The following is a 13,915-nucleotide window of genomic DNA, read 5'->3' as shown; positions in this document are numbered from 1 at the left end:
TCAACCTTCATAATATATTTTCAAGACTCTTGTGATGATACATCGACTTACAAAAGGTTGAATGACACGTCTGCCATAGCTTGACGGGGTCTGTATCGTTTTTAATCGTAATTTTAAACTTCGGGTTTCGGGTAGTAACCCGAGAACAAAAAACTACAAAATTTGACTGCTTTACGGCATATACGTCACTTCCACCAACACCCACACAAGAAACAGACAAGAAAAGGTTTTGTTGGAGGAAAGCAAGAGGAAACAAAAAAGTGATCGGATTAAAGGCAGGACGAGGATCAACATTGGACCAGCATTTGCTCGTTGGCGTGAGCTAAAGGAGGCGTGCCCGACCGATGCCGTCATGCTTGTTATGGTGATTACCTACCACTCAAACATTGAATTGAAGTATCATATAGATTCTGTAAAACGGTAACCAATAGACTACTATAATGACGCTGGCTTGTAAACGTGAGCATCGCGATTGTTTGGTCGTTTGAAAAAAATAAAACCCATGAAATTATATTCATATGACATGCTGAAACATATGCCACTGACTGTACCTGGAATGAAGACATTTCACACGCGACGCCAGAAGAACATCTGCATGTGAACTCCTCCTGAAGTGTTCAGGGTAACTGTTAGTGCTGCACCAACCCGCGGGGCCGCTTTTATGAAATTATTTGGCCAGCCCCGCACGACTGTATATATTTTTACAACCCACCCCGCACCCGCGACCATTAACCTCTTACACTCAGGGCAATTTTTTGGGATTTCCGAATGGATTTGGCCTACCCAAATTGAAAAGCTTCCCATTCACACATACAGTGGTCTAGGTTCAAAATGTTGGTGTCATTTTACAGGAAACCCTTTGAAGTTATATAAAACACTGCTAAAAGTGATAAACATGTAAGTATATGTTGTCTAAGCTGTAATAACCCCCCAAAAAAGTAGGCACTTTTAGATTTTTTTTTTTCATAAATTCATTTTTGAAAGTGTGTAACTCAGGCCCTGTGTGCTCTAGGAACCTGCAGACAGTTTGGGCTGTCTCCACTAAATTACAGAAAATAGTGGAAACAAGAAATTTGTCTGTGTCATGTTGTATGCCAGATTTACTCAAATGGGTCTGAAGGGATGACCCCCCTTTTTCCCCCCTTTTTTACCCCTTTTTGCCCCTCCCTCGACCCTGCTACCCCACTCCATCACCCCCTCCCACCACCATATACAGTGATATAAATGCAATATCCCAGTGTCATGAAATTAATTATACATGCTGGAAGCAGCCCAAAGTGTCTGCAGGTTCCTAGAGCACAGGGCCTGAGTTACACACTTTCAAAAATTTATTTATATAAAAAAAAATAAAAAAAAACGCCTAATTTTTTGGGGGTTATAACAGCTTACACAACATATACTTACATGTTAATCACTTTTAGCAGTTTTTTATGTAACTTTAAAGGGTTTCCTGTAAAATGACACCAACATTTTGAACCTAGACCACTGTATGTGTGTATGAGAGGCTTTTCAATTTGGGTAGGCCAAAATCCAAAAATCCAGGCGGAAATGACATCAGAGTAATTTAGTGTAAATACATTATTTTCTGTAAAACAAATGCCAAAGTGATGCATATCTCCAGAAAGTAGAGACTCTAAGCTTTCAAATGGTACCACATATGACATCATAGCTCCTCCACAGACATTTAAAATGGAAAGTAAATACATGACAATGTCATTTCTGACCCTGTACCGGGTCCTCTGAGTTTAAGTATAGACATACCGGGTCCGCGGGTTATGAGACGACCCGCGCATTACTAGTTCAGGGCTATCAGGGTTGTCATGTCAACAAATGCACGTGCGATGGCATCCCCTGTTGTAGGATGACAGAGTTTACGACAGTAGATGAGGACATTATTTTTTCCTAACTGTAGGGGGACCCCGAGAGCAAAAGTTACCCAGTGCTGCTTTAATGCTAAATCACTAAAGTAACCCTTTTTGATTTTAGGGACAACAAAAAACACAAGTGACAACAGCAGGTAAAAGACATGGTAAAATACATCAGTGTCTCTCTTTACTCTTGGTTTCAGCTTGCTCCAGCACAAAACACAAATCCATGTCACATACAACCCATGCCACCTTTTCTTTCAAATGATCTGGTTTCAGTTTAAACTTATTCTTAGCTTGTTATGAATTTAAGTCAAATGGAATGTATCAATTCTTGGGAACTACAGAACTTTGAAATATGCATTTTTGACTATTGTGTTTAAGCAACACAATATTTATGTTCCCATGCTTTGAAAATACAGTCAATTTAAACAAATCTTTAAACAATGCTCACTGACTTACTGACCATCCAATTTGTTTCTTCTGTTTTACATTACGAGAGAGAGAGAGAGAGAGAGAGAGAGAGAGAGAGAGAGAGAGAGAGAGAGAGAGAGAGAGAGAGAGAGAGAGAGAGAGAGAGAGAGAGAGAGAGAGAGAGAGAGAGAGAGAGAGATTACAGGATCTATATGAGTTTAAACATGTGGACTCAATTTCAAGCTTCCAGCTGCAATGTTTTGACAGCTGACCGTGTGCAATATGTTCGGATAAATTTAAAAAGAAACGTCCATCTCTGATAAAACCAACCGTCCAGCCTGGTATGTGGAAAACAAGCGCTGCATAAAAACAATCACGGTGCTGCCATGTTTTCAGAGCGTATGACCAAGCTAACTCTTGCTCACTTTCTAAGATAATGTTTTTACTGATTACCCATCCTTAAACTTAATCTTGGCCACAAAAAAGCGAGCAAACTGAAGATGTTGACTGAGGTACGAGTTTTATAAACCCAGCAAGCAATAAATTAGCCAAGAACAATCTGAAGGGCTTCCACACTCTTCACAAATCCAGACTAGATTCTCTCTCTCTCTCTCTCTCTCTCTCTCTCTCTCTCTCTCTCTCTCTCTCTCTCTCTCTCTCTCTCTCTCTCTCTCTTCTCTCTCTCTCTCTCTCTCTCTCTCTCTCTCTCTCTCTCTCTCTCTTTCTCTCTCTCTCTCTCTCTCTCTCTCTCTCTCTCCTCTAACCATTGTGCGACTGCAACACTTTCACACATTGCTGCCCACCAAAAGTCGTTGACCTTTTCTGCATGGCAGGCGTGTCCCCTCTGCAGTCATGTCGTATTGAGCTCTGTTGTGCGGTTCTGTGCCGCTGTAGCCCGGGGCCCTGCAGCCTCTGTGCACTGTCCACTAATAGCCTCCTGTAATTGAAGAAGCGGCTTTTAGAACTAATGCAAGCAAACAGGCCGGCAGAGTGGAGGGGGAGGGCTGCAGGTGCCTTCCTGTGACCCTTCCCATATCAGGGCAGATTCTGAGCATCTTCCCCCTTCGTTCCTGTGTTTATGTTCCTGTTTTGGGTGTTTTTCCAGGATTTTTTCAGGCCCATTGTTGTCTGACAGCGTCTCCGGAGTTTGCCGGTCATGGGCGGCTAGTCAGCAGGTGAGGTTTTGTAGGTGTAAATGAAAGCTGAGAATTTTGGAAAAATCCCTAAAATCAAATGATTAATTCTCTAAATTATTATTAATGGAGCTATCAATGCCAAGGACATGAGTTTGATTTCAAGGAAACGCAGGATTTTTTGAACTGCGACACTCAAAATAAACATTCTCCACCAAGAGGCCAGGGCCCACTAGGGGGCCACAATAAACTTCCGAGGGGACGTCAAGATGACTTAACATGGTTTAAAATAAGACAAAACAAGCATGAAAATATATATTAAAAATAAATAAATGTAAACCTAAAATGTAGGGTACAGCAGGGCTACAGGCGTAACGGGGTAACAGGCGCATTTTACTTTATTCTCCTTTAAACCACTAGATGGCACAAAAATTCAGCGCAGCACTTTTCTTAAAGGGATAGTAGTTCACCCTAAAAATGAAAATTAGCCCTAGATTTACTCACCCTCATGTCATACTAGGTGTATATGACATTCTTCTTTCAGATGAATACAATCAGACTTCCAAGCTTTATAATGGCAGTGAATGGTATTCTGAAGCAAAGCAATGTAAGAACTCAAGTCAAGTCAACTGTATGCATAGTATATAGAGATTTTTACAATGCCGACTGTTTCAAAGCAGCTTCACAGTGTTAACAGAAAATAATGCGAAGGAATTTGATTCGGCTGTACAGTCGCTCTGCCGAAACGGTGATGGTATCAGCTCATTTAAATGTATCATATAATAATAGTAATAAATAATAATTCATTACATTTATATAGGGCTTTTCTAGGCACTCAAAGCGCTTTACATAGAAGGGGGAATCTCCTCAACCACCACCAATGTGCAGCATCCACTTGGATGATGCGACGGCAGCCATATTGCGCCAGAACGCTCACCACACACCAGCTGATTGGTGGAGAGGAGACCGAATGATGAAGCCAATCAGGATATGGGGATTATTAGGAGGCCATGATGGACAGGGGCCAGTGGGCAAATTTGGCCAGGATGCCGGGGTTACACCCCTACTCTTTATCGAAGGACATCCTGGGATTTTAATGACCACAGAGAGTCAGGACCTTGGTTGTCTCATCTGAAGGACTGTGCTCTTTGACAGTACAGTGTCCCCATTACTATACTGGAGTGTAAGGACCCACACAGACCACCAGGTGAGTAACCTAGTTTTCCCAGTTGGTCTCCCATCCAGGCTCAGCCCTGCTTAGCTTCAGAGGGAAACCAGTCTTGACAATATAGAGACAATGTGTGATGGTATCAGCTCATTTAAATGTATCATATAGCGACAATGTGGGCAGATCAGTTATATAGATGATACAGTTAATTTAGTAGTACATATTATTTGGATATTTAGTTTAAAATAATAAAAAAAAAAAACGTTAGTTGAAATTTTTGTGTCCCCAGCTGAGCAAGCCAAGCCAAAGGCGACAGTGGCAAGGAAACCAAACCTCCATCAGGGCATGATGGAGAAAAATAAACCTTCTGAGAAACCAGACTCAGTCAGGGTGCTAGTTCTCCTCTGGCCTATTAACAAGAAAATGTAAAAGTTTAAGGCAACCAGCTGCAGAACATTTTTGACTTTTCTCAACTTGGGGTCAATAATTATACAAACTTTATTTGAGTTATCTCAACTTTTTTTCATGTTAAATAGTTGAATAAACTTTAAAAGCTGAATTTGTCATACAAAACATAAGTTGAATTTTTAGGGGGGAATCTTTACCAGGAATTTTATTTAGACCCTATGGTTGAAACACACCGAGTACCACACCGAAGTCCCTAGTTCCTGGGGAAAGTTCCTGCGGTTGAAACGCGGTTAAACATATTCTGTGTCTCGTACTCAGTTACCTCACTAAATACTCGCAAATAGTATATAATGCTGTCTTGAGCATTTTCAGGTTGGGTCACCACCGGTTGTATGACTGTTGTGCAAATGTAAATAGTGATGTGAGAAATGCACCAAAGCGACTGAGAAAAACTGTAATAGATTGTGCCTTTTGCTCCATTTTCACACAAAAATCTGTTGCTACTTGCTCTATCAATGTTCAATAAAAACGTTCTGCAATTTTTCTGCGATCATATACTATGGAGTAGTGAAAAGCATATTTTTGTTAAGGTGTGCCTTTAGCCCATTGCACTTCTTTTCTAGGTGTGCCCAGCTTTAAAGGAGTGATGAATTGAGAAATCAACTTTCCCTTGAGCTTTTGATATATAAAAGGTCATGGTAATATAAGAATATCCTTGTAAGTTTCAGAGCTGAAAATGTCCTTGTTAGTCAAAGCCAAGCTTTTATAGACACCAGACCCAGAAAACGATCATGTTCGCATCTTGACGTCTTGACATCTTGACGACTGATGAAACACGGCCTCTACAGAATAATAAACATGTGTAGTTCAGTAGCCCCGCCCACTGAATCATGGAGCCGTTCGGATTGCACTAGCCAGAATATAGCAAGATATTGCGCTATTCTTGGTTGTGGAAGAACACAGTCACTGCATAAGCTTCCTTCGGATCCTAATATTAGGAATGTGTAGGGGTGTCAACAATAATCGATTCGGCGATGCATCGCGATGCGGGGCATGAACGATTCAGCATCGATGCGGCAAAGTGCCATAACCGATTATGTCGCTGTTTATTTTCTGGCGGACGATAAAGTTGTGAAGTTTCAAATACTTCCGGTTCCGGGAGAATAACAACAACAACAAGGAAGATGGCTGAGGCGGGAGATGACCGCGATAGACGGGTTATTAAAAACGCGCTAACAACCCGAGGTGTGTAGGATTGTTCGTATATATTTTTTGCACAATAATAAATTCATCTATAATGACGAAATACGGCGCAATTCACCTTTATTCCACAAGGTGGCAATGTCTGATACCCAATGATGAAGTGAAGTTTCACTCATAGTTACCTCTGACAGAAAACGAAACAATAATTATAATCTGCAAAACTTGAAATGGGTTAGTGATTTACTTCAGAGAGCAAGTACTAAACACAATCATATGTTAGTGTCACTGTCTCTTGATGATGGATGGTGGTCAAGAAGCTGTCAGTGATCAAAATATTGATTTTGAAGACATTGAAAATGAGTTTGGAGAATATGCTGGAGATCACGAATATGAGGCAGATGCTGAATATACTGGTAAACGAGCTCTGACGAGGTCATATGATGATGGTATTAAACATCTGCTCAAACTGAATCCTTCCAAGCTCCAAAAGGTAACGAAATAGGTTTTTATTCTTCTGTAGCTGTTACTCTAAAATCAGGAGTTTTATATATTATCACGACAGGTAGAGGTCTATCCATGTTAAATATAGATCTGGGTCGCTAACGACCTGAATATGTAAGAATGTTTGGTGAAACAGTGATGCATTTAAGGGTTAATTGCATTTTATTTAATTTTATTTAATTACATTTTATTTTATTTTATAACTTTTATGTCAAAGATACAGGAGACACATAGCAGCCAATACAATCTGTTGTTTAATATCTGCTTGTATTGCCTTATGACTGATGAAAAATTTGCTTTGTGTGCAGTAGAATTTTGATGCATCACAATGCATCGTAGAATCGAATTGAATCGAATCGTTACCTGGTGAATCGTAATCGAATCGAATCGTGAAGGCAGTGCCAATGCATACCAATAGGAATGTGGTTGAACTTTTTTTTTTTAATGAAGTTCCAGCTCATGTGGGAAAAAACATGTACGTGAGTTCGCTTCATTTCACTGCAGAATCGTTTGTAAACAAATCTCAGGTGGCGCTGGATTTGTAGACCTATTGAGATTAAAACACAATGCTCTTTCTTGGATCTAACAGGAGGGATGGTGCAACACACTTATGTGAGTAAAACGTGTTTTTTTAATTTAATAGTATCACATTGTTATACATCGTTTTGCTTATTTGTACGTGTGTAACAAAACATGCCTTAGCTTTAGCATGCTGGACTCAGACTATGATTCAAAGGCTGATGAATCTTTTAATATTCATTTCTTGTTCTGCTATTCTCTCCCTCTTGACTTGACATTTGAAGGGAGAGCTGGCGCCCAAAATGTTGGAAGACCAAAAAAATATGTTGAACTAAGTTTCTTACTTGTGCTTCGTTAAGAAGACATAGTATATTAAGTCTGCAGAAATATATTTGAGAAACATTAAATTGATATTTTCAAATCCACATTTATAATTGCAAATGTTGACTGGACTAAAAAACGCAAATCCAGTCAATTTTTGATAAAAGTAGGCTATTAAAGGTGCACTATGCAACTTTCCGTCCATTTGAGGGCGCCTATTCTAAACAAAGGCGCATATTTTGATGACGCCAAGTGTGAGCGCAGTATTTTAGGACATGTGGTCTTCACCTCACAGCCGGTGGAAAATAGGACTCGGGAAGAAATCATGTTCATGGAAGCAGGACCGAGTGTTGTGCGGCTGAGCACAGCCGCTGGAGCGATTGTTATACAAACACACGGCTCCTGAGTACCGGGACTTTTATTATGACGGGACACAGTCACCGGGCGAGTGCACTTCCGCTTTTTCCGGTCAGGTAAAGCAGCTATTTTTATCATATCAGATATATTTAAGGGGCCAAGGGCCTCCGCCATCCGTCCGCTCTCTTCCCTGAACTGAAATAAAGTAGTGGGCTGCCCTACTTTCCACACGATTGACATCAGGTTCAAGTACGCCCAAAAGCCGTGCAAGTTATTCGTGTATTGCACGTTGGCTGGTGGTTTATGATGAGAAGTGCATTATGATGAGAAGATGGATCCTACAACACTTCTATATACATATTACATGTTTATTACATGTTGTAAATATATAATTCATGAATATATGTAGTTAATTGTTGCATATAATCTGCCTAATTTTAATTGATACGTACAAGATATCGTTTGACTTTGCGCAAGGATCTGTATTGCTCGTTTGACTTTGCGCAAGGATCTGTATTGCTCGTTTGACTTCGCGGAAGGATCTGTATTGCTCGTTTGACTTTGCGGAAGGATCTGTATTGCTCGTTTGACTTTGCGCAAGGGTATGTATTGCTCGTTTGACTTTGCGCAAGGGTATGTATTGCTCGTTTGACTTTGTGGAAGGATTGTTACGGATCAAAGGACTTTGTGCAGTTTGCGGGTTTCACCAGGAGACAGCATCACAGCAGTAGTAATTTTGAGGGTGCAGTTCACGTGTCAGGTAAGTGGTAATGATTAAAGTGAAGTAAGAAGTAAGTTACAAGTAAATAAATCCAAGGGAAATGGGGATTATTTAAGTGATGTCTACGTCAAGTTCACTCGTCACCGATTAAATGCTCATATAAAACTAGCGTCTATTATTTTAGTTAAAAATGAACAAAGTTGAACACATTCAATGTTTTTGTATTTATGTGCATTTTATTAGTTATATGTCCCATAAATGAGAGCGAACATTATTTATTTTAAGCTAATGTGGTCCATTAGCTTTAACCATGTTTAATATATTAATACTATATAATGTATTTTAGATTTAATCTCAGCGTGTTGTGTGCTATTTTTGTGTCACATCCTTTCTCTCATTAGCTTTAGGCCAAAGTGGTGATTTTTATATGAGCACATTTACTGAAACATGTCAAACGTGTAATGTAGGCCAAATACATTTTAGGGTTACGTGGTTGTGTTGAACAGGATTTTTCGTGTTCCAACTTTTGAAATTGTCCCATAAAGTTAAGAGAATGACAACCACGAATACTATGATGAAATGGGGCTCGTCGAATTCTAAACAGCGTAAGAGAAAGAAAGCCATGTACGTTGCAATATACGATAAAAAAAATACTTTCGTTTGCAACTTTAGTTGAGTCACACGTTTAAAGAGCATAATTTGATTTTTTTTATTCTTTTTCCCTTTCTTTCTCCAACAGGGTGTGACCAAGATATCCATTGATGCTTTGTAGTTGCAAAGTTTCTCATCCAAGCTAGTCAGTTCTTCTTAAAGGGATAGTTCACCCAAAAAAGAAAATTCTGTAATTTACTTACCCTCATGTTGTTCCAATTCTGTATGATTTTCTTTGTTCTGCTGAACACAAAATAAGATATTTGGAAGAATGTTTGGGACCAAGCAGAAAGAGCAACAATTCACCATTGGTTGCTCTATCTGCTTTGAGTTAAACATTCTTCCAAATATCTTATTTTGTGTTCAGCAGAACAAAGAAAATCATGCATGATTGGAACAACATGAGGGTGAGTAAATAATGACAGAATTTTTCTTTTTGGTGATCTATCCCTTTACCAGCTAAAACACTGGCAAGTAGCAATAATTGTTCCACTGTATCTACTTTGACTGTGTGTGTATTTTCAAAACTAAAGGTGCATTAAAGACATTAAAGAAAAGTTAAAGGGGCTTTAGTAATTTTTTTTATTATTATTTGAAAGAAATTTGAAAAAAAAATGTTGTTATGAAAATGTATTTGTTTGTATGACAAATGTTATAAATGCAGATGATACAATGTGTTTTCATTTGGTTTTATCCACGCTATAACATTGTGTAACTAGTTCCACTGCAATTTCTAGTAACGATTAAAACCATTTAAAAAATCAGTTAGTTGATGGTTGTTTAGTTGAACCAGTAGTTTAGTTGAAGTCAAGTTTGAGCCAACAAAAAATTATTAATTCAATTAACTTTAAAAAGAATTGAGGAAATGTACATTTTAATGTTGAAGTGAAGTTTAAGCCAATTAAATGTTAATTCAGGTAACAATTTCTAGAACGAAATTGAGTGAACGTAAAAAATCTGTGGAACTAGTTACTAAATAATAATTAGTTGAAAGCACTTGAAATTGTTTACAGTGTATCGAACGATCGTGCAGGCTATGTAATACAAAAATAATAGTCCAATCAATCGGGGGTGGATGAGAAATAAATAATTGTGTTTGTTTGATAAAGACACACTTGAATCATTCCGGCTGCTGATTTCAAAACTGCCCCTCCCTCATGTGAACTGAACTGACAGGGCCATCGATATGACAGGAGCTGAAGCTCATTAAATATGCAAATCTTATCCAATCCTAGTCGTGGGCGTTTAATTCCAAGTCTCCAGTGCAGCACGCCCATCAAAACCCAGCGTTCAGGAGACGGCCTCAAAACCAGTGTAGAAAATAGCCTATTACTTAATAGTTATGATGTTTTTTTTAATGTAAAAACCACACAAACGTCATTAGTTGACCTCAGACAACAGTATAAAAAAAAGAAACAAAGCCAGTTAGTGACAAATTTTAAATATTTTGCATGAATGTATTGTTTTAATTTGTTAAAATAACAGAAGAAACAGTAATTTAGTGAAATATTATAAAAATGTAAAATTGTATAAGTTTCTATTTTAATATATTTTATAATGTAATTTCTACCTGTGACATAAAAGATTAATTTTCAGCAGTGGTTTTTGTGGTCAGGGGTCACATATGCTAATTTAGTTCTTAAACAATTTGTATTATTATAAATGTTGAAAACAGCTGCGTAATATTTTTGATGAAGAGAAAGTTCAAAAGAACAGAAATTTAATTCAAATTAAAAGAAAATCTATTTAACGCATCCTTGCTGAATACATTTATTTATTTATTTATTTATTTATTTATTTATTTATTTATTTATTTATTTATTTATTTATTTATTTATTTATTTATTTATTTATTTATTTATTTATTTATTTATTTATTTATTAATAATCGTACTAACCTGTATAACATTACAGTAGGGAGAATTCATTTATTTTTAAAAGTTTTGCTTAATTGTATTAAAAACAACATTACAGTGCAAAAAATAGTTTTGCCTTCATTTGCATTTTTTGACCTGAAGATATTCTTAACTGCTTATTTTTTGACACACTAATTATATACCGAATACTCTGTACTTTGATTTAAACGTATGCCAAAAGAAGAAATGCAATACTATCTGGGTTTTCTGACTTTTAAATATAACATATAGTTGACAATATTTCATCATGGGAACAAAGGCAAGTAGAAGTTTGGAGCGACTTCTTTGATAAATATGCTGTCACAGAGTTGGACTAAAGCAACAGCATGAAAAGGTCCCACGTAACTCCGTCTTCATAATTACAGACAGAGAGACAGAGAGATGAGTGGTGGGGGGTGCACAGGAAGAGAGCGGCAGTCTGCTCGTCATTAGATCTTCAATGCGTGTGTTCTCCTTCCTGCGACAGGTTGGGCCCCCTGTCAGTTGTTTTGCAAAGCACCTTGGGTGTTCCCTAAATTCAGCCCGTGGAAAGACATTACCGAGACATGTGGAGACAAATAGCACGACAGAGCGCAAATCTCGATGCGATTCAGTAGCGAAAACATCTCCAGGGCTATCAGCAGCCATTAGCGTAACGTTCTGGTGAATTACGGTGAAGATTACAGCGACGCCGGACTCCTCTGTCACTGTCACACAGCCGGTGACAAAACAGTTTGCGTTACCTGCTTAAGCACGGCAGACATTAGCACCTCCCTTCCAGGTACAGTAATCAAGAAGGTGACGGCACGCAATTAATGAGGTCCATCTGCAGCAGTGCCTATACATAATTAATGAGCTCATTATCCACACACTTTGACTTTAGGCCCCTTTGCTAGAAATACACACTATAGGAGTGCAATTAGAACATAAAGTCTATGCGGTTGTAATCACCATCAAATAAATGTATAGTAGTTTCACGGAAAAAAGTCAAAAGGCCCGCAATCTACCATGTAGCCTATGTGTGTTTGTGGAATTCAAAATCGTTTTTTTTTTTTTTATTTAGTGGCCACTGAATGCTAGTATGACGATGTGTTAATAATGTAATAATGTTGATCACATGGCCTGGAAGAAAATAAACCATAATATGAAGTTAATTAAAGAGTAAAAAATCAGATTAGTTTTTATGATCGCCCCATGAAACACACAGAATTTGATCATGTTAAAAACCAAGCCACTTGCAGAATTATTTATTGCGGATTGTTTTATTGTTGTAGTGCTCGGAAGAAGAAACTTACATTAATGATGAATTACCCAAGACTGTTTTACTGTCAGAATAGTTTCTTTATTCTATAAATAAGAATGCGCTTCATATCAAGTAGGTATCAAGTTACTTAAAATGAGCAAATTATTAGCTTTAATAATCTTATACCCAAAGGCTAGATAACAGATTACATGGACACTGACTTTAGGTTCAAATGTATATGTGGTTTTATTTTAGGTCAGAGATTCAGAGGTTTTATTTTTGCAAGGTGGAAGAAAATTATTTGAATGTGCGAGACTTCCCATGATTTTCACTGGCCGCTATAGATAAATGACTAGAAGAATAAAAAAAAGTGCAGTAAACAGTAAAACTTGTGCCACAAACCAGTGTATTTATGATTATGATGATAAATGAGTTATTGTATGAAAGTAAAATAACTGGAAAAAAATGACACCGGGAGCCTAGAAAATTCAATTTTGGGATACAACAGCCTGCTCTGACGTTAAAAATAAGGTGGATAAGTTGGAATTTTTTTAACTTGCATGATCTGTGGTCTTATATATATAGACATGCTGGCCTTTGAAAAGCTACCAAATGCCAATATTACATAAAACAAACAGATCTTTCAAACAGATGATAGTGAATTATATTTATTTTATTTAGCAAATATAATTTCCCCCAGGGGTTTTGGAAACTCTTGAGTTGAGGCCAAGACAAAGCATGTCAATATTTGCAACATTGTAATATTCATTCGTAATGATCAGCACATATGGCCACAGGCATTCAAATAAGCTGCTGGAACTTTCTGAAGTTTCCAAGCGTCCTGTGACTCTGTACCTGTAAATGTTTTCTACGCTCTCTCCACCCCCATTCTCTGCTAATGAAGGCCTCGTGGCCTCTTGTTATTAAAATCACGCCTCTTTCTGCGATATTAATTGGGTCCATAATAAGGAATGTGCTGGATTCATTATTTAATTGTGAGGGAACATTTGGAATACAGTTTCTGAAATCTATTTTTAATGAAAACTACTACATCCTGACCTAATCATATCAAGCATATTCTATCTAATTAAGGATGCAAAAAATCATTATAGTTGCAAAATATTAGTTTCAGCTCTGTCTGCCTGCTCCCTCCTCTCCAACATATATTTTTTTCTACTGTGTTGATAAATAGTTAATGAGGGAAAAATGACAAAAAATTGCAAGTAGGCAAATTAGTTTAATAGGGATATGTCTTTGCTGAGTTGGGAAAGTGACCCTTTTTTGCATAGAGAAATTGCCACAATAATTATGAAATAATGGCCTAGCCCGTCTTATTTAAATGAAAAATCGTCAGCCTGAATAATGTAAAAATTGTGAAATGCAATAACCCTAAATTTTCATCATGCTGGCAAATGTGTTTAATGTGTTAGCATTTTATCAGTTCAATAACGGCAAATTAGGGCCAATATGAGAGAGGAGGTTATGACTGCAGTTCTGGGATGGAGACTGCTCTAGT

The 13,915-nt window shown here is 37.7% G+C and overlaps 1 protein-coding gene across 1 annotated transcript in view; it reads right to left on the bottom strand.

Annotated features, from left to right (window-relative positions):
• ofcc1 (orofacial cleft 1 candidate 1) overlaps positions 1 to 13,915 on the bottom strand; it is a 94,300-nt gene that overhangs the window by 32,421 nt on the left and 47,964 nt on the right. The gene's annotated exons all lie outside the window — the stretch shown is intronic.

This window comes from Pseudorasbora parva, chromosome 24 (genome assembly GCF_024679245.1).
Source record: "Pseudorasbora parva isolate DD20220531a chromosome 24, ASM2467924v1, whole genome shotgun sequence".
Lineage (NCBI taxonomy): Eukaryota > Metazoa > Chordata > Actinopteri > Cypriniformes > Gobionidae > Pseudorasbora > Pseudorasbora parva.
This window is presented reverse-complemented; position numbering and strand designations above follow the sequence as displayed.